General features: G+C 40.5%; 1 protein-coding gene across 1 annotated transcript in view; it reads left to right on the top strand.

Annotated features, from left to right (window-relative positions):
• The first annotated feature begins 2,926 nt into the window (after window positions 1–2,926).
• MYO16 (myosin XVI) overlaps window positions 2,927–25,194 on the top strand; it is a 711,002-nt gene continuing 688,734 nt past the window's right edge. The window contains exon 1 of the mRNA XM_054665553.2: window positions 2,927–3,010. The gene's annotated coding sequence lies outside the window, so the exon portion shown is untranslated. The remainder of the gene's footprint in view (window positions 3,011–25,194) is intronic.

Consider the following 25,194-nt stretch of genomic DNA (forward strand, 5'->3'; position numbering starts at 1 on the left):
GTAGCAATACAAAGCCTGAACTCTCCTGCTGACCACATTAGGATTTTATCAGGCACCTCTACCATTTGATGTCTGTAGAGCTTTAAAGATTGGTTACCAGAGCTTAACTTCTGGTGAGCTAAATATGTGCAAGCTGCTTCTTCTATACAAATCTTACAATATAAAGAGAAACAGAATGATTTCAAGTATTAAGCAACACAATAAACATAAAAATGGGTAATATGGCTGGGCGCAGTGGCTCACGCCGGTAATCCCAGCACTTTGGAAAGCCAAGGTGGGTTGATCACCTGAGGTCAGGAGTTGAAGACCAGCCTGACCAACACTGCAAAACTCCATCTCTACTAAAAATACAAAATTAGCCAGGCATGGTCGTGGGCACCTGTAATCTCAGCTACTCGGGAGGTTGAGGCAGGAGAATCACTTGAACCCAGGAGGCGGAGGTTGCAGTGAGCCAAGATCATGCCACTGCACTCCATTCTGGGCGACAGAGCAAGAATCTGTCTCAAAAAAAAAAAAAAAGGATAATATTCCTCATATCACATTTATACACATTTATATTTGTCTGGCACTAAATGCATAAAATGCCAGGAAAACAATAAGGTGCTGAAATAATTATTTTACTTTTAATTCATAGTCAATCTTGTTAGCTTTCATTATTTTATTATGATTTTGTAAATTATTTTAATAAAAACTCACTGTGACTTAGACTCCATTACATTATATATGGAAAACATCATCACATAGTTTCATATTTAAGCTCAATTAATTAGTTTAATTAAGCCCATCTTAAAAATCACAGAATACATTTCAAATCACCTAAGATAAAATATAAATGGCAATTAAAAAGAAATATAAATGGCAATTAAAAAGCGGTATCTCAAGTCATTATTTAATCCATACTTGAAAATGCAGCCTTATAATGTCACCTAAGTATGAAATTTGAATTTCATACAGAAAACTAACTGTAGAGTCTCTGTTTTTCATATATTCATGTATCATACAATTTATCCAGACATATCCAATAATTAATATGGTAGTAAACTCATTTGAAGAAAGTTATTGAGTGTGTACTATGTTCAAGACCCTCTGCTATGATGTATATGTATATGTATACATACGCACATATTATGTGATTATAATCACATAGTATATATAATATATAATTACAGTATATACATACAATATATAATCACATTGTATATTATATTTTATATATACATTACATAGATTATAATATATATTAATGTGTACAATATGTATAGATATAATCACCTATACAGTCATTCACTGCATAAGGATGTTTGGGTCAACAACTGACCGCATGTAGGAAGGTGGTCCCATAAGATTATAATACCATGTTTCTATTGTACCTTTTTTACGTTTACATAAGTTTAGATATACGAATACTTACCATTGTGTGATAATTGCCTATGGCATTTGTCACACGAACATGCTTTACAGGTTTGTAGCCTAAGAGCAATAGGTTATGTACCATATGTCGTGTGTGTGTGTGTGTGTGTGTGTGTGTGTGTGTGTGTGGCAGGGGCCTCCTGTCACTGGGGCTGGAGTGCGGTGGTGCAATCTTGGATTTCGATTCACTGCAACCTCCGCCTCCAGGGTTCAAGTGATTCTCCCACCTCAGCCTCCTGAGTAGCTGGGACCACAGGTCGAGCCAACACACCCAGTCAATTTTTTGTATTTTTGGTAGAGACGGGGTCTCGCCACGTTGCCCAGGCTGGTCTCGAACTCCTGAGCTCAGGAGATCCCCCCGCTTTGGCCACCCAAAGTGCTGGGATTACAGATGTGAGCCACCGCGCCCCGCCTGTAGCACATGTCCTAGGTGTGGAGTAGGCTACACCACTGAGCTCTGTGTAAGTCCGTGCACCCTATGTTGATCGCACAGCCACACAATCGCCTAAGGACACATTTCTCAGAGAGTACCCCTCATTTCTCAGAGCGCACCCCTCTGGTAAAGCAACGTATGACTGCATGTCTTCATTAACCCCATTATTAATACAGCAAATAGCCCTCCTGGCGAAATGTGAACAGGGAACGCGTTTACACAGCCACCCAAGGACAAAATTGGGGGCGGGGGTAAGCCTTCCATTTTATGACACTGAATGCACTGGAATTGTCTGACAGCTGTGACGGAGCAGTCCCCCTGGAGACAGGCTTGTTCTGGCACATGTTCTCTGGTCCAAGGCTGAAGTTGATTTTTGGAGCCCTATTCAGAAGGCTCTTGAATGACCAGAGAGGGCGAAGGACTGTTACGGCCTCTGTAGCTTTAAAAGGGGTCACTCATTTCATCTGGTAACCACTGCCACAGTCCCCGCGATGGCCTTTGTTCTGTTAGGACTCCCCAGGGGGACCTCGGCTCCAGGTCACAGCTCTGGGCACTCCCTTCTCCTCCTGCTCCCAGGATCTTGCTAAAGTGGAGACGGAAGGAAAAGTTTCAGGAGTGAGCTGCGTTCTTAGAATTGTAGCAGAGAGAGAGGCGGGAGAGAGCAGAGGATCGGAGGGCAGGAGTGGAGAGAGGCGCGGTCTCCTGGAACGCGCGGGGGAACGTGGAAAGGAGGGCGCGGGAGACCCGGAGGGCTGCCCCGGCGGGGATTAGAAGCGAGGCGGGTTCAGCGTCCTGGGCGCGGCAGGAAAGTGACCCGCAGAGCGAGGCGCGGCGCCCCGGGAGCTAGAGCTCAGCCCCACGACCCGCGCTGCGGCGGGCACCACGCGGGGGGCGCGCGGGGAGGAGAGAGGCGGGGCCGGCGGGGACTGTGTCGCCGCCGACGCCGCGGCTGCGGGTCGCAGAGGCGGGCAGAGAGAGCCGCCGCCGAGCGGGTAGCGGAGCAGTCCCCAGCCTCCAGCCGGCCTGGCTGCGCGCAACCGCGCCGGCCCCGGGCACAGACGCAACTGCCGACCCCTCTCACCCGCCGCGCGGGGCTGGTCTCCTAGCCGAGTCCCGGCCATCGCCGCGTCGCCTGGCGCCCGGCTCCGGCGGACCCTTCTCCGGCAGGTAGGGGCGTCGGCGGGGCGCTGCGCGCGGTCCCAGCGCGGGGAACGCGGCGGGGCAGCCTCTCCGAGTCTGGGGGTACGCGGGGCGCAGAGGCTGTTCTGCACCGCCGGGCTGGGGACGCCGGGAGGGTGCCCCGGGTCGGACTTGCGGCGCTGGGTCCCCACCCAGAGTTCCCGCACGGTGAGGGCTGGACGCGCCTGGGGGGCGTGGAGAGGAGGCTTGTCGGTCCCTTCCTGGGAAAGGAATCGCGGGGACTTCCCAACCGCTAGGACGCGTAAGCCGAGGCTGGGAGTAGAAGCCTTCTGAACTCTGGACCTACCCCAGAAGGAGGGGGCGAAACTGGCCATTTCGAGGGACGCGGAAGCCCCGTTGCTAGGGGAGATGGGGGAAGCGGCGTGGTCACCTACACAACCGCTCCCAGGCGCGGTGGGGGCTCTGCTTCCTCCTCCTCTGTTTCTTTGGGGATGGAAAAGAGAGCAGAACAAAGATGTAGAGTGAAGGAGGGCTCCCCAGCTGTTGCCTCTTCCGCGGATTCTGCTGACCCCTCTGCGCGACCCCAGCTGGGCTGTGTCAGCTCCATTGTCTCAGAGGCCGGCGGCCAAGTGAGGGACCAGTCTCACCCGGGGTGCGTCGAGCCTCAGCGCATCGCCCCGTCTTCCCTGGCTGCAGAAAACCACTAGGCCGGTGGAAGTGCTCCGTTTAATTGGTCCCTAGTACGCCCCCGAAAGGAAATGGAGACGATTTCCGTCAAGTTCTCTTAGTATTTCTGTCATTTACAGAAAAGCAGTAGCTACTCACATGTGGCTCAGATGTCTGTGTGGGGGTTGTGAGCCAGGGCATTAAAATTGGGTGTTAACCGTTTGCCACTCAGAAGAATTATTAGCCATTGGAGGAGGAGCGGTTTCTCTTGCTAAACAGGGTCAAGTGAAACTTGGCTGCTCTGAATTGGCCAGAGGAGTAAATGAGCAGAGGGCTGACCTGCGTCTTCCAAAGGCAGAAGCGCAGGGGAAGCCCGGAGCCTCTTCTGAGTTAGTGGCTTTCTCTGCGAATCTCATGCGGTCTCTGGAGTCTGTGTAGGGATGAAGGTTAAAGCATTTACAACACGCGTTTGTCATGTGTTCTTGGGAGTATTTCTGACGCTCCTGCGGTCTATCCATGCATCTCCCAGTGCTTTTCACTTAGAATCTAGAGGAAGAACAAGGGATCCCAAAGTCGTCAATGAGATCCTGAGATCAAAGCCACATGATTGAGGAGGGGCCAACCACAGATCCACTGGGACAACCAGCTTCTTTCTTTTGGGATTATTGCATAGCTACCAGATTAAATTACATTTTCCTCTTAGTATTTTTAATTTGTAGAAGCCTCGAAGGTAATTTGTCATCTGTGGATTAAGGGTGCTCTAAAACATGTCTATTGGTCTTTTTGAAGTTATTTTAGTTTGTTAATATTAAACAAGCATATGTGACATTTACTTAACACTATCACATGTGATTAACTTTTGTAAGCATATGAGGTTTACATTTGATGGACATCTTGAAAACAGTATATACAGCAATGCATTATAGTCAGCATATGTTCCAGGGGCTATACTACTTGCTATAGAAATCACCCAGAGTGTGATATTTATTTACTGAAGGAAAAATATATTTAACCAATACAATTTCATCTAGAGGGCAGAATGCTATGGTTGGGTTTATCTGTGTACTATGCGAATTGGGAGGGGAAATTTAATAAAGTAAAATGATTTGTTTTGTATACATTAAAATAGCTCAAATATTTTGCACGTGTAATTAATACTATGAAGGTTTCTGCCCCTCTCCTCCACCCCCCTGGCCTGAGAATGCTTGAAGATACAAGCCCCACCTGCTGCTGTGCTGGGTCATGAATGTAATCTGTGAGTAAGTTAGTTGCCTGTGGATAAAAGAGAGTGTATACTGAATACAGGTGGGCTGCAGAACCCCAATGTTCTTGAAGGAGACTGAATAAAAATAGAAATATTGCCTTCTCCTTGAGAAATCAGAAAATAAAATCTGTTGGGTGAAGCCACAATCATACATAGAATCATATATGATCCAAATATATATGTATATGTGTGTATCTCTATGTGTGTACATAACTTGCAGATCTTAAATGTGTTAAAACATTTGCATAAGTGAGAAGAGATACGGCATTGGAACTGTGATATTTGAAAATGATACTTTAAGCCTGTGCCCAGCTGAGCACCTCAAAAATGTGTCTGCCCTCTCCGGATCTCATCAGCAGGGCAAATCCAGGCCGATAAAAACACATGTTCATAGAACGAGAAAATGCTGGGGTAGAACGGTATTTTCAAAATGTTCTGTTCAAGCTTGCTCTACCCCAAGTGAAGGCAAAGAGGTCCAGAAGACTTAGGTAATTTTTTTTTCAAGATCACACAGCTAGATATTGGCAAGGATGTTGGGTCTTGCTGTCTCCACCAGAATGGAGTGGTAGATGTGGAGGGAGAGAGAGTGATTTGATTACTTTCTCCTGAGAAAAGGGCTGGCCAGTGAAACCTACCACAGACGTAATGCCTCTCTCTCCTCTCCTTACTCCCTTCCTGTGTGATTCTCTGCCCACCAACCTTTCTTCTACATTCTGCTCTGTACTAGAAATAACTCATTGTTCTTTGAGATTTCCAGAGAGCAAAGAGTGAGCATGTGAAGAGATCAAGAAAAAACTTACTGAGATTAAAATGCATACAATTTAACCAGGTGGACTTTAAAAATTTAAAAAGCCAGGCCGTAAAAGCAGATGATTTTCACCTGAATTCCACTGAGGCAAGGAAGGACACAGTCCTAGAGGGAGAAATGTCATCATCACTCTCAGAAACTGAAAAGCTCACAGTAACAACACCTTACCTGTCCCAAAGTTGCTTTTCCATTTAGTATCTCATTTGATCCTCACAAGTGCCCTGTCTAGATGTAGGGAGGCACACTCATTCCACATTGCCAATTTCCTATGACTGAATTCTGGTCTTTCTCCTTCTCACAGATGTCCCCAGGCAAAATTAGGGGTTCCTCTGGCGCTAGGATACATGTGGGTGATTAGCACCCTGTAACATCTATTGTCTTAATTTAAGTCTATTTTCATCTTTGTATCCTAATAGCCTGCCCTGGATGTGCTATTCAGTAAGGACTCAGTCAGTGCTTTCAGAACATGGTTGACTCATGAGTTAATTGAGATCAAACATTTATACTCAACTTGCCTGTTTTAAGCATGGACTTTTTTTCAAGAGAATGTGCTAAATAATTTTCAGACAACGTAAAATTATAAAAATTTATTAACAATTCTATAGTGACATTTCCTGAAAATGAGTAGTCATTCAAGTGTGCAGGACCTTGACTTTGAAGATTGTAAACTTCTAAGGACTGGCGAGGTGTGCTCCTTGGGATGCTAACTCTAGATTTTCTGGAGGTGCCCAATAAGAAGTAGATTCCCTGGCCTGTTCCAGGCCTACGGAATCAGAATCTGGGGCTGGGACCACAACCTTCTGCTGAGTCATTTACAGGAGCACACTGCGTTTGACAACACAGCGGATGGTCTTTCAGAAATGTACACTGGGCGCACCCCCAACCCCCCATCTAGCTAGAGCCACTTCCCTTTCCCACTTATATAGGAATCTGCAAAGATTTTCTTACTTGGTTAGTTTTATGTTATTATAATAACTAGGAAGACATGACAATAAACCAGGCCATTAATTCCAAGGAAGTTTAGGTTTACCTTCTCAACTGTGACTAAAAGTAAACATGGATGAAATATTGGTAAACTTTAAGTGGTAGGATCAAATCAACTCATTTCTTATATATCCCACACAGGATCACAATTCTTTGTATATAATTATGTTTCTAAAAATAACTATGTGAAGTGACTTGTTCTTTGTAATTTCTGTGATGTGCTTATTTCTGTGGCCAGAGAAAAAGCCTGGGCAGAAGCGTCTCCGTTCCCTCCCTCCACTTCATGGAAGTCCATTCCTGAGCTCTCCTCAGCCTGGCTTCTCTGACCCCCTCCCTGGCACGGCCCCTCTCTCCCTCTGCTCCGGCGGGCCCTCTGTGCCCTCGCTTTGGCCCCTCTCTTCCTTTCTTTCCTGTGGTCTCAAGTCTCTCCTGCACCTCTTGGTGGATGCATGTGCCTGGGCTCCACGCCTGCATCTCCAGTCCTGACCTGGAGGTTCCATACCACACCTGACTCCTCACATCCACACTGGAATCCTAATCTTGATTGTTCTCTCTAGGCTGGCCTCTGTTATTCCCGTTGATTCCTGTTTTTTTTTTTTTTTTTTTTTTGAGACGGAGTCTGTCACCCTGACTGGAGTGCAGTGGCACAATCTCATCTCACTGCAACCTCTGCCTCCCGGGTTCAAGCGATTCTCCTGCCTCAGCCTCCCGAGTAGCTGGGATTACAGGCGCCTGCCACCACGCCTGGCTAATTTTTGTATTTTTAGCAGAGATGGGGTTTCACTGTGTGGGCCAGGCTGGTCTTGAACTCCTGACATCGTGATCCACTCGCCTCGGCCTCCCAAAGTGCTGGGATTACAAGCATGAGCCACCACGCCCGGACTTGATTACTGTTCGTTGGTTTATTTCCTGCTGTTTTTCTCCTTCTTCCTTTCCCTCCCCCACATCCCATTTTCCATTAGTTATCAAGTCTTTACAATGTGTCTTATAAATATGACTGAGATGAGTCTTCTTTATTCTGACCTTTTAGGACTGCCCCGGATCCAATCTTCATCATGCCCTGCCAGGGCTAAGGGACCAGGCCCTAATTCATCTTCGTGCTCCAGTCTTACAGTTGCCAGAGTGATTTATCTTAAATGCAAATTTAGCCATGAAACCTGTGGCTTAAAAGACTTGAATGATTTTCTATCATCTGCAGCATAAAGTGCCTGCTCCTCCCCATGACAGACACCTTCTTGACCCGCTCCCTGCCCAGCTCCAGCCTCCTCTGACACCTCTTCCGACTCACATCCCTGAGTTTCACAACACCGAGGTGCTTGTTCTCTACGTGGAACTTAGCATTTCTGAATACACTGACTTTATTCATCCCCCTGTACACTGGGCATGAGCTGCTTCTAGCTTTGTTCAGCTGGAATCAAATCCAGATCATCTTCCCCCAAACACCCCACTTCATAGAGGTCCCCCTTCTGCTGCCTGCCCATCTTCGCTGTTAACCCTTAGTGTATCGCGCTTGTTGAAACGCCGGACTTTCCCTGGCACTGTGGTTACTGCTTCTTACTCATCTCTGTGTGTCTGGATTGGGTTGGTGTTACACGAGTGGATATGAGCACAGCAGAAGATAAAAGCGAGCTTCCCTAGAGGCAAGAGTGCCTGGGGGAGATTCTAGCTTCAACAGCTCCCTGAGCTCTGCCTAGGGACCCTCTATCTCACCTGTTATCGTATCTCTCCTCTGCCGGTAACCCCGGGTCCCACCTTATTCATCCTCTGACTCTCTCTCATCTGCCTCTCCCTTCCATAAAAGACATCTGCTCCTTCTACAGATGAGGAAAAGAAAACTCAGAGAGACTGAATCATTTATTCAGAGTTACACTGCTAGCTTAGCGGAGATCCAGACTTGCAAAAAGGGCTGATTATTTACCCTGTGCTCTTAGCACCTTTTAAAAGAAGAAAACTGGCTTTTTAAACAAGCGCCATATAGAAAACCATCTATAGCTGGAAACAAGAAGCCACCACCACCAGTGGGCCAGTTCCAACCCTGGCCTGCTGTGTACAGCCTGTAAGCTAAACATGTCCTTTGCACGTTTAAAGTATGGAGAAAACCCAAACCGAATAAAGAATGTGTGACCGACTGAGACTCTGCAGCCCATACAGCCTAACGTATTTACTCTTTGGCCTTTTACAGAAAATGTTTCCTGAACCCTGATCATTGGAATAATGAGACCTGAACATGATGTTTAGTATAATTTATGAGGTAGTTGACTTTGGCAAATAATTGTGATGCCAGAAAAGACTGGACATATAAAAATAAGTTGTAATCCCAGCACTTTGGGAGGCCGAGGCGGGCGGATCACGAGGTCAGGAGATCGAGACCATCCTGGCTAACCCGGTGAAACCCCGTCTCTACTAAAAATACAAAAAAGTAGCTGGGTTTGGTGGCACGTGTCTGTAGTCCCAGCTACTCGGGAGGTTGAGACAGGAGAATTGCTTGAACCCAGGAGGTGGAGGTTGCAGTGAGCCGAGATTAAGCCACTACATTCCAGCCTGGGTGACAGAATGAGACTCCATCTCAAAAAACAAAAAGCAATAAAAAATAAAATAAATTGTAGATGTATTGAATTTTAAGAAAAAAATGAAGGGAAAACCCACAGTATATTTAAATACTTGATGTCATATTTGTTTCTTATTTTTGATGCTTATTATTTATCTACAACTATTTAGCATGATCAACATAATTTTAAGTAATGTAAGTAAAGTTAATTCCTCATGAAGTCATTCTGGGTATTTTGGGTTAAAAATGCTTGAAGATGTAGAAAACAGTGAGTTTGATGTTCAAATTATCATAAGCTGAATTGAATTATACATAAAAATTGATATTTGAATATCCTCTTTCTCTGTAACCAAAATGTTGAAAACATTTTAATGTCTTTTTTATTACTGAAATTAGTTGATATTTTAAAAATAAACCCAGGAGGCTAAAAACTGTAGCATGTGGTACTGTGTGCCTTTAACGAACACATTTGAAATATTAAATAATTTCTTTAAGAATGATAAAGTCTTATTCAAGCTTACTAATTTTTTTTCCAATTTAGATTATTGGTTATAAGCAGCTGAGTAATATGTGGTTGGAGTCCCTGGGTTGAAATCATTTCATGAGCTCTCAAATCTTCTTTTGAAAAGTCTATTAATATACCTTTTATCTTTATTATTTGGAACAGAGAATCATTAACTTTACATTCATTTCAGAGATTTAAATCTATATGCAAGAGCAAGACAAATGAAATTCGGCCTAAGAAATAAAGAAACTTAGTAGAACAGAATACTGAGAATATATTTTTATATTGAGTGTAGCTCGCTATTTTCATTTTATAGCGTGTAGAAACACGTTTTCTGGAGTGAACCTAAGATATGTTATTTCTAAGGAGGGGAGTTTGCTAAAGCTATAGATATATAAGCATTCAGATCAGGATGATATATGGGGTTTCCCTAATATATAATATAAAACAGACATTGAGGCAGGAAATTACAATATAGTATAATATGGTCAATAAGAAAGTAAACTTGAGGTGGAGAAGATTCCTGTTCTGCATGTCAATTCTCTGAGATGGTGAATATGTGGAAAACCCCCCTAGGCCTCACCTGTGAAATGGTACAGGCACAGTGCAGGCAACAAGAGCTGCAAGGCAGGGGCCAGCCTCTGCCAGGAGCCGACAATATAAAAACCATAGAGATGATTTCAAAGCAGAACTGTTCTTCATAATTTTGGCCCCAATTTTCTTCATCAAGGAGAAGGAGCTCAAAAAACTTTTTTTTTTTTAAATAAAAGGTCAGAATCTTGGATTAAAGCCAAAGACAGGTGAGGAAATTAAAACAAAAATTCATTTAGCTCTTTGATGATCATTCAAGTGAGGCTCAAGTTAATCCCATGCCAGGAGACTGAAATAATTGCAAATGTGCCTTTGCAGGTGCTACTTGTAATCTTTGGGACATGATGGAGAATTATAGAAATGCCAGAAAACGGGGTAGGTCAGATGAGCTGCATAAAGAAGCATCCTCAATGATATGAGGTGTTACATAGGATTACATCAAAAATAAATTATATATGTAATATATATGCACACATCACGAATACTTTTTAAACCTTTAAAACATGAGGAGCTAGAATATATCACAATAGTAAATCATTGCAAAGTAACCTGATGACCTAGTATTTAAAAAAAGCCAGATAAAATTACTATGAGAGTTTGCTTATCTATAACATTAGGGATGTGGACTAATTAATTTCCAGGGTTCCTGTGTTCTAAGAATTTATCATAGGTTTTATTATTTTTTTTTTTGCCTTTACTTGGTGTCAGTTTTTTTAAATTGTGGTAAAAAACACACAAAATGTATCATTTTAATCATTTCTAAGTGCACAGTACAGTAATGTTAACTATATGGGCATTGTTGAGCTACAGATCTCTAGATTTTTGTTTTGTTTTGTTTTGTTTTGTTTTTTGTGATGGAGTCTTGCTCTGTCACCCAGGCTGGAGTGCAGTGGCACGATCTCAGCTCACTGCAACCTTCGCCTCCCGGGTTTAAGTGATTCTCCTGCCTCAGCCTCACGAGTAGCTGGGACTACAGGCACATGCTACCATGCCCAGCTAATTTTTGTATTTTTAGTAGACTAGAGATGGGGTTTTGCCAAGTTGGCCAGGCTGGTCTCGAACCCCTGACCTCAGGTGATCCACCCACCTCAGCCTCCCAAAGTGCTGGGATTATAGGTGTGAGCCACCACGCCCAGCCCAGATCTCTAGGAGTATTAATCTTGCAAAGCCTAAACTCTACACCCATTGAACAACAACTCTGTATTTCCCTTATAACTCAGCCCCTGGTAACCACATTCTCTCTCTCTCTTTCTTTTTTTTCCTTTGAGATGGAGTATCTCTCTGTTGCCAGGGCTGGAGTGCAGTGGCATGATCTTGGCTCACTGCAACCTCTGCCTCCTGGGTTCAAGCAATTCTCCTGCCTCAGCCTCCCAAGTAGCTGGGACTACTGGCGCACACCACCACGCCCAGCTAATTTTTGTATTTTTAGTAGAGACGGGTGTTTCACCATGTTGGCCAGGATGGTCTCGATCTCTTGACCTTGTGATCCACCCACCTCGGCCTCCCAAAGTGCTGGGATTACAGGCATGAGCCACCATGCCCTGCCAATAACCACATTCTATTTGCTGTTTCTATGAGTTGACTCTTCTAGGTACTTCATATAAGTGGAATAATGCAGTATTTGATATTTTGTAACTATTTTTTTCATTTAGCGTAGTGTTCTCAAGATTCATCTATGTTCTAGTCTATGACTAGATTTCCTTTACTTTTAAGGCTGAATAATACTCCATTGTTATGGGTAGGCCACATTTTCTTCATCCATTTATTTGTTGATAGAAATTTAAGTTGCTTTCACCTTGGCTTTTGTGAATAATCCAGTGATGAACATGGGTGTGCAAGTATCTCTTCAAGATCCTGTTTTCAATTCTTTTGGATTAAAACCCAAAGAAGTAGGATTCCTGGATCATATGGTAATTCTACTTTTAATGTTTTGAGGAACCCCTAAACTGTTTTCCATAGTGGCTGCACCATTTTACCTCCCCACTAAAAGTGCACAAGAGTTCCAGTTTCTCCATATCCTCACCAGCACTTGTTATTTTCTGTTTTTTGTTTGCTTGTTTGTTTGATAGTGGCCATCCTAACAAGTGTAAGGTCATATGTCATTGTGGTTTTAATGTGCATTTTCCTGATGATTAATGATGTCAAGCATCTTTTCATAAACTTTTTGTTCATTTGTATATCTTCTTTAGAGAAAGGTTATGCAAATCCTTTGTTCATTTTTTAATCAGGTCATTTTATTTTTTTGTTACTGAGTTTTGAGAGCTCTTTACATATACTGGATATTAAATTTTTGTCAAATATATGGTTTGAAAATACTTTCTCCCATTCTATATGCTTTTTTAGTCTTTTGATCGTCTCCTTTGCTGCACAGATTTTTGGTTTGATGTAGTCCTATTTGTCAATTTTTGCTTTTGTTGCCTGTGCTTTTGGTGTCATCAAGAAATCATTGCCAAATCAAAGTCACAAGGTTTTCTTCATATGTTTTTTCCTAGATGTATATGGTTTCAGATCCTACATTTTGTCTTTAATCCATTTTGAGTTGTTTTATTTGCTGCATAAGGTAAAGATCAAATGTCATTGTCTTGCAAGTGGATATCTAGTTTTCCAACACCATTTGTTGAAGATACTATTCTTTCCCCATTGTGTAGTTTTGGCACTTGTGTTGAAGATCATCCAACTTTATACACAAGAACTTATTCTGGGCACTCTATTCTCTTCCATTGGTCTTTATGTCTGTTTTTATGCCAGTGCCATACTGTCTTGATTACTGCAGCTTTTAACATGTTTTAAAAACAGAAGATATAAGGCCTCCAGCTTTATTCTTTTTTTCTCAGTATTGTTTGGAATCTTTGGGGTCCTTTGAGATCCCATATAAATTTTAGAATTTCTTTTCAATTTTTGCCAAAAAATGCCTTTGGGATTCTAATAGGATTATGTTGAATTTGTGTCTTACTTTGGATATTACTTGGATTTTAACAATATTAAGTCTTCCAATCCATGAATGCAGGATATTTTTCCATTTATTTCTGTCTTCATAAATTTCTTTCAGCAATGTTTTGTAGATTTTAGTGTATAGGTCTTTTACCTCTCTGGCTGAGTTTATTCCTAAGCATTTTATTCTTTTTTGATGCTATTGTAAGTGGCATCATTTTTTAAATTTCATTTTTGGATTCTTCATTGTTAATATATAAAAAGCAACTTCTTTTTGCATGTCAATTCTGGATCCTGCAACTTTAGTGATTTCATTTATTAGTTCTAACAGTTTGCACATGTATGTGTGTGTGTGTGTGTGTGTGTGCATAGTCTAGAATTTTCTACATACAGAATTATATGTTAACGGAGATAAGTTTACTTCTTCCTTCACAATTTGAATGTCTTTAGTTTCTTTTTCTTGCCAGTTTCTCTGGTTAGGACTTCTAGAACTATGTTGAATAGAAGTGGCAAGAGTGGGCATCTTGCCTTGTTCCTGATCTCAAAGAAAACACATTCAGTTTTTCACTGTTTTCTCCATGGAGTATGATGTTAGCTGAAGCCTTTTCATATATGACCTTTATTATGTTGAGGTAATTTCCTTTCTAGTTTGTTGAATTTTTTTTCACCATGAAAATGTGTTGAATTTTGCCAAATGCTTTTTCTTTATCAATTGAGATCGTGTAATTTTTTATGTCATTCTGATAATGTGATGTTTTACACTGATTTATGTTTGTATGTTGAACCATCCTTACATTACAGGAATTAATCCCACTTGGTCATGGTGTATGACCTAATCCTAACCCTAACCATTCTTCTCTTGTCATGTTGGGCAGCAGCAGTGAGCCACAGTTCTTAGCCATGTATCCTTGACTTAAAATATTTTCAACTTACAATGGGTTTATGGGACTATCATAAACCAAGGAGCATCTGTGTATTTAACTTTGCCAGAGATCTTTATATTTTTACAGGCTTTCGTATTGCTATCTAACACCTTTGCATTTCAACTTAAAGGGACTCCCTTTAATGTTTCTCTTAAGGCGGTCTGGTGGTGATGAACTCCTTTAGCTTTCTGTTATAGAAAGTTTTTATTTCTTCCTCATTTTTGAAGGGCAGTTTTGCCACATATAATATTCTTGCTTGCTAGGTTTTTTTTAAAAAAAATTTTGAATATGTCATTCCACTCTCTTCTGGCCTGTAAGATTTCTGCTGAGAAAACCACTGATAATCTTATGGAAGCTCCCTTTGATGTACCAAGTTACATTTTCTTTCTGCTTTCAAGATTCTTTCTGTCTTTGACTTTTGCCAGTTTGATTATAATGTGTCTCTGTGTCATTTTGGATTTATCAGAGTTGTAGTATGTTTAACTTCTTAAATTTGGGTGTCTATTTTCATCCTCAGATTAGAGAAGTTTCCAGCCATTATTTATTCAGATAAGTTCTCTGCCTCTTTCTCTTTTTCTTTTCTTCTGGGTCTCTCATAATGCATATGTTGGCCCAGTCAGTGATGTCTCATAAGTATCTTATGATTTCTTCATTTCTATCTGATTGTTATTATAGAAAATAATATCACTTATATTATTATCTACCTTCTGATTAGATAACTTCAAATGACTTATCCTCAAATTCAGCATTTTTTTTTCTTTTGCTTGGCCAAGTCTGTTGTTGAACATTTATAGTGAATTTTTCAGCTCAGTTATTATATACTTAAAGTCCAGAAATTTTTTTTAATGTGTAATTCCTATCTCTTTGTTAATATTCTCTTTTTGTTCACACATAGGTTTCTGGATTTTTTTCTCATTTGTCTATCTGTGTCTTATTTAAACTCATTAAGCTGCTATAAGATAGCTATTTCAAATTATTTGTTACATAATTCATAGATCTTGACTTCTTTCAGGTTGAATTCTGGATATTTATTTTGTTCTTTTGATTGGGCCAAGTTTCCCTTTTTCTTTGTATGCCTTGTAATTTTTTGCTGAAACTTGGGCATTTGAAAAAAAAAAAGCTATCTTTCTTAGTCTTTATGGACAAGCTTTATACTGAGGAAGACTTTCACTAGTCAGCCCAGCTAGAGATTCTGGAGGCCTCTTAAAGCTTTTTTGGGGATGCACTTTCTCTGGCTAGTATGTGTAATTTTCCAGAGAGGTTTGCTTGTTTCTTTTCTTGGAGTTTGTAATCTCCTGCTCCCTCTGGTGTTTATCTTTGTTGCTGCTTCAGCAAGCCAACAGTTCTCTTTTGTTCTCAGTGGCTCCCAGGGATCTAAAGTATGCAAGTTTTGTCAGTATTCTAAATCAGGTTGAAGAGAAATCAGTGTCTTGCTATCTCCTGAAAGCCCTAACATTGGATGCATTTTTCCTCCTTCTCTTTCCCTCCTGAGAGAGAAGCTATGAGTTGAGAGTTTTCTCCCAGCTGTGCTGAGCTCTGCCAGCTTGGGGTAGAGGGAGGGAGGGTAGAATGTAAAGGCTTTTCTTATCCATTTCAGTGCAGATATTCTTGAAGTTGCATTCCCTGAGGGTACTGCAGCTTCTTCACTGGTTTCTGAAGTTCTCGTAAAGGTGTTTGGTTCATATGTTGCTTTTTAGACAGTGTCTTTTTGGGAGAGTGAGGGATGGGACTTATTATTCAGTTATCCTGTTATCATCCCATAGACTGGAGTTTAGTTTAATTTTAACCAGATGTTCTGCAAACTTCCCTGATTTTCCAGAGGACACCATTGCTCTCATTAGCTGTCATTCCTATTTGTGGACAGGAGAAACTGAGTAAGGTGAGAAACGCTGAGCTAAACCAGGTTGCTTTAATATAAAATATTTAATAAACCAGTGTTAGCCTTAGACCATCAAAGATAAATTTTAGTAAAAGATAGTTAAAAGAACAGGTAGAGAGATCTGAAACCTTCAGGGAGTAATATAAGTAGAGGACTGATCAAAGTCAAATAATGAAAGACCAACAGAAACGGAATTGGAATCCCAGATAAACATCAAGACCAGTATGATACTTGCACAACCTGAAGAGTATTTTTAAGTGGAGATTTCTCTCCTACAGAAACTAGAGAAAGGGTTTTTGGTTGTTAATAGAAACATTACAAAGTACAAATAATTCAAAAGAAAAAAATGAAAGAATTCATAATCCTACTGCTCTATGGAAAGCTACACTTTACACTTTGCTGTACATCTTTCCCTAAGGTTGACTGTAGGATTGTGTATACATGTATGTGTACATATAAGAATATACAAGTTAGCATTAATTCCACTCTTTCCTCATAATGTAATAACCACATGGTTTGAATGAGATTGGTCCAACTCAAGCTCTAAAAGTGGGCTATGATTGGCTTCAGTTGATCAGCATAATCTTGCTTGCTCTGATGACTTTATTTTACCTTTGGTCACTTTTCAAGTTTAAGAATAGCATTAGAAGATATACCTAATGTTAAATGACGAGTTAATGGGTGCAGCATACCAACATGGCACATGTATACATATGTAAAAAACCTGCACATTATGCACATGTACCCTAAAACTTAAAGTATAATAATAATAAAAAAAGGAATATGACCCAACTGAGTGTGGCCCAGGACTTTTCTTGCATCATGGACTCTCTCTTTTTCTTCCCCCGCCCAACCCCAACATTGTTTTGCTACAGTCATGGTGCTGTCATCCCAGAAGCCCTTTTATTACTAACTTTGCTACAAGATACAGCAGAAGTTGAGTACGTTGAGTGAGAAGAGCAAGGGGCTAAAGCCATGGTCAAGTAACACCTGAAATAATCCCCAATATTAGTTCTGCCCTAGAATGCTTGTGGATTGCAGAAGGATAGTCATGATAGTTAATTTTTATTTTTTGTTTGTTTGTTTTCGTTTTTTGTTTTTCGAGACAGAGTCTTGCCCTGTCGCCCAGGCTGGAGTGCAATGGCGCTATCTCGGCTCACTGCAAGCTCTGCCTCCCGGGTTCAAGCCATTCTCCTGCCTCAGCCTCCCGAGTAGCTGGGACTACAGGTGCCCACCACCACGCCCGACTAATTTTTTTGTGTTTTCAGTAGAGATGGGGTTTCACCGTCTTAGGCAGGATGGTCTCGATCTCCTGACCTCGTGATCCATCCTCCTTGGCGTCCCAAAGTGCTGGGATTACAGGCGTGAGCCACCGTGCCCGGTAGATAGTTAATTTTTGAAAATTGATCTTAGTCTTTTGATTGAGAACTATAACACACACACAGAAAAATGCAGGTAATATACAGGCACACGTAAGAAATTAGTATAAGGTAAACATGTATCAAGAAATAGACTATTATAAACCATTCCACCATCCAGCACCCTTACTTTCATAGCATTTATTTATTTATTTTGCTTTTCTCTGTTGTTTTGTCACCTAAGTACACATGTCTAAATGCTATCATTTTGTTTTGTGTGATTGTGAACTTTATGTGAATAGAATTATTCATTTTTGCTGTGTAGTCTGCAGGTTATTCAGTTTTGCTGCCGGGTACATTTATTCTTGTGAGTATACCAGAATGTATTTAATCATTCTGTTACTGGGATTTTGTTTTCTTTTTTTTCTGCCATTTGAGTAATTATGTTTTGTTTTGTTTTGTTTTGTTTTGTTTTGTTTTGTTTTTAGAGACAGGGTCTCACTTCGTTTCCCAGGCTGTAGTGCAGCGGTGTAATTGTAGCTTATTGTAGCTTCAAATTCGTGGGTTCAAGCGGTCCTCCCACCTCACCTTCTGAACAGCTGGGACTGTAGGCATGCACCACTATGTCCAGTTATTTAAAAATATTTTTGGAAAGATGAGATTTCACTATATTTCTCAGACTGGTCTTAAACTTCTGGCTTCGAGTGATTCTCTCATCTTGGCCTTCCAAAGTGCTGGGATTACACACATGACCCACTGCGCCTGGCTGCATGTTGTGAATAAGGCTGTTATGTGGTGTCCTGGAATGCCCCCTGGATACGTATGTGTACATGTGTCTGTAAGGAGTGTGCCTAGAAAGGGAGGGTGAAATCATATAAATGAATATCCTAGAATGTAAACCTTGGTTCTAAAAATCCTGACAGGTTAACATTTCAGGCCAAGAATAACAAGAGGAAATTTATTAGGGAGAGTTGTACGCCCTGCTGGTGAATTCAAAATATCAATGGTGCATGTTCAGAATGTCAAAGACCTGTCTTTACAACAGACACTTGGAAAAATATGTGGGTATTAGTTAGCTAATATTCACCATAACAAGAGCAGCCTCACCACAATTAATGTAGATATACTATTGAAATTGAAATACAATGTCTAATATCCCAAGTTGATGATTTTACTTTTAGAATAATATATTCATGTCAGGGAGCCACCTGTAGTTAAGAATTTTATAAACTGGAATACTGCCTCAGTGTTTTGTTTGCTGCTCAGTATTTTGTTTGTTATTATTGTTTGCTGGCTGCTGTAACCAGAATACCTTAGACTTGCTAATTTATAGACAACATAACTTTAGCTCTGGAGGCTGGGAAGCCCAAGAAAAGGCACCAGCAGATTTGGTGTCTGGTGGGGGCTCTCTGCTTCATACGTTGTGCCTTGTTACTGTGTCACTGGTACAAGGGGCAAGGGAACTCGCTCCAGCCTCTGCTATGAGGCACTAAACCTCTTCATGAGGGTGGAACCCTCATGACTTAATCACTTCCCAAAGGCCTCACCTCCTAATGTTATCCTGTTGGGTATTATATGCCAGCATATGAATTCTGGGGGGACACCAACATTCAGACTGTAACAAGTCTATACAGAGGAAATAAACTAGAATGGCTAATGCCCAGAAAGAATAATGTGAAAAGTTTATCCTGGGAAGGTTTACCGTGTAAAAGGGTAGAAAAATATAGTAGCTTTCACATAGAAAAATGATTATGCATAATTTGTTGTCTATACAGTTGACCTCTGACCAATGGGTGGTGTTGGAGATGGTTGCATTAAGGCATCCTTGCTATGACTCATAATTTAACATAAATTGGATTCTAATAATTCCAAGAAAAGGAAAATGAGATCTTACAACACATTTCGATACATCAAAAAGATGTTCCAACAGAAACAGGAATAGCATCTGCCTGAGATGTCTAAGATGTCCTGAGTTTAGTTGATGATTTTTTAGGGTCTTCTAAATATGTCTCCTTTTCCAGGAAGGCAGGAAGAATTTACAGCCTCAAATAGCAAAATCCTGGGTAACCTTTAAAATATCCCACTGGAAGCATTTTTAAACTTTTTGAACAGAGAGGTGTTTCTTAGTCCTAAATTATAGCTTCCATTCACCATGCGTAATGTGACTTAGACAATTACACCAGTTTTCCATACAAATAATTACTACTTGAAGAAGTGATAAAGTCAAAACAAAGGAAAAAGTAACCTCTAAGGACAGATATTTTAAAAAAATGTTGGGCAAAATCACATGCCATAGTGAATAACTCTCAGTGTGGTCTGCTGTATAGTTCTAGATTACCTCATTAGGACAATTTTAACGAGTAGAAAGAAATACAGTGTGGAGGGGTACTTATTGAGAAAAAAAGAATATCAGAAATAAAAATGCTTTAGAAATTCATGATTATTTTAATTTTCTAAGATAACTTAATGGAATTATACATCTCTATCATGCCAAAGGATGCACATAAATTTAGTAATGTGATCGCAAATTAACACATTTTTCAAAAGAATAGAGACACCAACTTTAAGCATCTTGGAATAGATGCTGCTTTAAAAGTGTTGAAAATAGAAAAAAAAAAGAAATTCTATTATGTGGATATTTCCATAATTTTAAAAGATCAGTAGCATAAACACATTTCTTGAGTCTGCATCTTGGTCATCTTACCAGAGGCAAGAAGTCCAAATTTCACACAGGTGAGCACTGAATAGTTTAATCTTGCATCGCAGATGGCTCCAGGTCAGTGGCCAATAATGATTTGTAACATGCCAATGATGGTGTAGGAAAGCCAGCTCTCTCCACAGAGTGCAACCTGCTTTATAAAGTAAAACAGGCTGGTGACTTTTTCTGCAGGGTGGAACTCAAAGTTCCCTTTTCTCTCTTTCTTTGTACTCCCACCCCTCTGTTTTTTCTATTTCTTTCTCTGTTTGTTTCTTCCTTTTTTCTATTTCTGCCTTCTAATCTGTGGATTTGACTGCATTTAGTGGTTCTGTTCTCTTGATTCTGTAAAAGTACTGCATGTATAAGCCAATTGGAAACTTGTATAGATATCATACATAAATTTGAACACTGGAAATAATGGAAACAAACACAAGATTTGCTTGGCCAAAATAAACAATATGCAAAATACACACACACACACACCCACACCCACACACACAGCCCACCAGAAAAAAATCAAACTTTTACACTAAGTCCAGACATTTTTAAGAGTTTACAAAGGCTATCTAAGCATTATGCAATAATAATGCTAGAAGACCATTTGTAGGAGTCAAAGTAAATGTACCCGGGAATGAATCTTTATGTCTTGTTTGCCTTAGGAAAAGGAATTGAAATTAGTGACATTATATAAAAAAACTGAAAACATAAGTTTTGAGAAGTTGATTACTTGTACACTTGAGTACTGTTCATGTTTTAATGAAAAACTTGTTTTAATATACCATATCTAGAGGAAGCGTATTTTTTGACCCTGAGACTATAACCCTGGGGCCATCAGTTTACAAGATAGCAACTTACTAGAATTATTTTTGAGTATATTTTTGCTGAGAAAATAACAAGTGTGAAGATAAAACTTTTAACATTCATTTTCTGTAGTTATGCCTTCTTGTCTCCTTCCCTCTCTCCTCTCCTTTTTCTCTCTCCTTCTATGTGACCTGGGCAAGTCATTTAATATCACCATCATGGTGTTCTAGTTTATAAATTATATGTCATAAGATCTGTCTGGTATGCTTCAGTTTTAGTGAGAATCAAATTATGCATGTGAAATTATTTACAAAACGATAATATGCACACTATAATAGATGCATACACAATTATGTATCTCTGAAGGTAGAATATGCAACTGAAATGGCAATGAAACCCCGTATCATTTTATTTGAAAAAAATCCAATTTATGTGTGATTAAAGATATAATCAGACCATATCTGGTTTTTAGATATTAGAGAATATTTTATCTCTTTGTTGTGAATTTTAATCTCTCAGCTTAGCAATTTGCAAATAACTACTCATTTGGGGAATTATTAATCTTGATTCATTGCATTAATAAAATATGGCACATTGAACAAAATTGCTATTTGTCAAGGAGAAAATCGGTTAGTAAAAATCTATTGACAATCCGATACATTTTTACAGTTTATTAAGTTAATACATTGAAATTTTCTTCAGTCTCAGATACATTCAAGCCAATAAACTTTTAACACACCCTGTAGTATGGATGCATACAATTTAAAAGCATAGAAGACAAATGAGATTATAATAGAATCAAAGTATGCAGTGATCACATTGAACTAAATTCCCTATGTATAGACAGTAAGCTTTCTCTTCCAATGATAACTCGCAGTGGATGTTGCCGATGCTTCTCTTCTGAGTCAGTAGAGGATTGGAATTAATGACAGTTTGGGCTAAGGGGCCTCAAATGAGTCTGTGCAATGGGTAATTCCCATCTTCCACGTGTTCTTTCCTCCCACGTCCCCATCTCTCTTTTTCCTTCTTTCCTTCCTTCCTTTCTCCCTCTTTCCCTCCTCTGCTCTTCTTCCTTCACTTCCTCCATTTCCTTTCTTTCCTTTCTTCTTCCTTTTATCCAAAATGTATATAGGTCTATTTTGCTAGGTATGAGATGAAAGCAGCACAAGCTATATTCTCCAACCTTCTACAGTCAAACTGGAGAGGCTGGAAATATACATGTGTGACAGCCTATCTCAGGAGGGGGAGACAACAGAAAGTGTTAGAGGAATTTAGGAAGAAGCAGATTAGTGAGACTAGAATAGATAAGGAGACTTCACGAGGGTGTTGTACTTCTTAAAGGGTGCCTGAAAGACAGATACAATTAAGTGATATAAGTAATCAATACAGACTATATAAGATTTTATGGTTTATTAAATATTATTTTGCAAGTCAGCACTGACTAGCAAGGAGAGCAAACAATGGAAACTTTAAAAATGAATTCCAACTTATTTTAATTATCTACAAAGTCTATTTCCAAAACAGCTATCTGTTAGAGGGGAAGAGTCTTGTTTTTTAATTCTTTTGATCTCAAACATAATTGCCTGTAATATAAATGTATTAGGTGCCTGCATACTACTTACTGCGGTCACCTTTTGTGCAGCTACCTGGTAAATAGCACTATTCAAACTGATAAGTGTGCTCTTTATGTCTGATAATCTACCTCTGAACCTGACATTTGGGACCTTAAGTAGCTTTGCTTGTAAATGTAATTATACATAATGATCTGTTTTGTAAATAGAATGGCTTTTCTTTCCCGTGACTAGTCAACAAAATCTGAATGTGGAAAAAAAATAACAGAAGAAATGGAGCATTAGAGATTTCAGAAAAAGTTCCTATTTTGTATACATTTTATACTTTCTCTAGATGTACATTAAGTACAGTTTCATCATTATTAATCTGCAATGATATAAATATGACTTGAATTTATCTAAACATTGGTTGGAGGCAGACTGAATTTGTTGACTTTGCAGTTCCCCCAGTCTTTCTTCTCAATAGAATATTTCTAGTATTGTGTACACAGGTTTCCCAATAAATAGTTATTAATTATCTTCCAAATGTGAAAACAAATTGAAGGTCAGGAAGGGAAGAGGAAAACAAATTTAAGTACAAAGACTGTTTTGCACAGCTATTGTTCATGTCTTGGAAAGGAATCTTCTTACCCTGCTTTGATGTAGCCCAGAACTGGGCCAGAATCTTGGAGACCCCCAAATTCTTTCCTGTTCAGAAAGCAATGACTTCTATGAATTATAAGATTCAACTAATATGCTAAAAAGAAAATCTGGCAAGTCTATTGCTATTTGTTTACTGAATAATGAACAAATAGCTATATAACTAAATTACATTTAACATGTTCCTTTTTTTCCCACATGGATTTACAATTGTATTTCAGCGAAGAGTCCAGTTCTTGAATCCTGTAATTTCTAAGAACATAGCAATATCTCACTTTTCATGAGTATATAATCTTCCTAGGGCTAGCATGACAAAATCCCCCAAACTGGGTGGCTTTAACAACATAAATTTACTGTCTCATAATAAATTGACTCCAATAAATTTGGAGATTTATTGACTCCCATAAATCTTGGTGTCTAGAAGTCCAAGATCAAGATGTGAGCAGGGTTGAGTCCTCCTGAGGGTGGTGAGGTAGAATCTACCCCATGCCTCTTTCCTACCTTCTGGTGACTGCCTGGCAATCTTTGGTGTTCCTCGGCTTGTAGATCTCTGCTTTGTCTTCACAGGATCCTTACCATGTGGGGGGTGTGTGTGTGTGTGTGTGTGTCTGTGTGTCTGTCTGTCTCAATGTCTAAATTTCCGCATTTCATAAGGACAAAAGCCTACTCTCATAACCTCATCTTAACGAGGTATATCTGCAATGACCCTACTTGGAAATAATTCCAAATAGGGTCATATTCTGAGGTGCTTGGAGTTAGGTCTTCAATATATGAACTTGGGGCAGGGGCACACACTTCAATCCATAACAAACAATGCCATAGAAAAGCCTCAATCCTTTCTACATAGAGCGATTTAGACAGAGGATAACATTAAATATGGAAATGGACATTACAGGGACTTAGTGAAATGAATGCTGGGGTGGACGAGGTCTCATGTGCACTGGCCCCAGTGACAGTGAAACAGACGCATCTGCTTGATGCAAATCAGGGTTCCCAGGGACCTACCAGGGAGGAGACGGCTTGAGAGTTGAAGAGCATGTGGACCTTGGTCCAGTGAGCAAGAAGCTCAACTCCAATATATCTAAGAGGAAACTCAGATTTCTGAATAAACTTGCACTTTTCCTGAATTCCCTGGAGCCAATGGAAACTGAGTCTGCCATCCTCCATCGTATCTGTTTCCATTGCCGCTGCCCAGCTTCGGGCCTTACTTTCAGATGCCAGTGCCCTGGCCGGCAGTCTCCCATGACCTTTCTGGCAGTAGCATCTTCCCTTTATCATCCTTCCTGCACATCACTACCTGATTCATCTCCTTAGCACCAGTTTGTTCATTATTCTGCAGACCACAAACCTTCAATGTCTTCCCACCACCTTCCCATCTTATTCAATCTTATTCAAGCTCTTGACCCCAGGAGTCAAATCTTTTCAAAACCTGGCCTGAGCCTCCCTTTCTCATGTCAACATTCAGTAAAGTTAAAGGGTCTCAGCTCTGGAAGACTTTAGAGGTCATCTGGTTTAACCCTGCACCACATGCACGAACACTACAACATCCCAGCCAAGTGTGCGTGTCTTATTTCTGCCTCCTGTTCCAGGAACTTTACCTCGTTACCCCACTGACCTGTGTGCATGACATTTCAAGTGTTGATATAGTGTAGATATGTCCCCACCCAAATCTCACATTGAATTGTAATTTCCAGTATTAGAGGTGAGGCCTATTGGGAGGTAGATTGGATCCTAGGCGTGGATTTCTCATGAATGGTTTAGCACCATCCTTCTGGTGCTGTCCTCGTGAGAGCGAATGAGTTCTTGCAAGATCTGGTCATTTATAAGTGTGTGGCACTGGCCGGGTGCGGAGGCTCACACCTGTAATCCTAGCACTTTGGGAGGCCGAGGTGGGTGGATTGCCTGAGCTCAGCTGGAAACCAGCCTGGGCAACACAGTGAAACCCCATCTCTACTAAAAATACAAAAAAATTAGCCTGGGGTGGCAGTGTGCGCCTGTAGTCCCAGCTACTCAGGAGGCTGAGGCAGGAGAATAGCTTGAACCTG

The sequence above is a fragment of the Pan troglodytes genome, chromosome 14, assembly GCF_028858775.2.
Source record: "Pan troglodytes isolate AG18354 chromosome 14, NHGRI_mPanTro3-v2.0_pri, whole genome shotgun sequence".
NCBI classification, from domain to species: Eukaryota; Metazoa; Chordata; class Mammalia; order Primates; family Hominidae; genus Pan; species Pan troglodytes.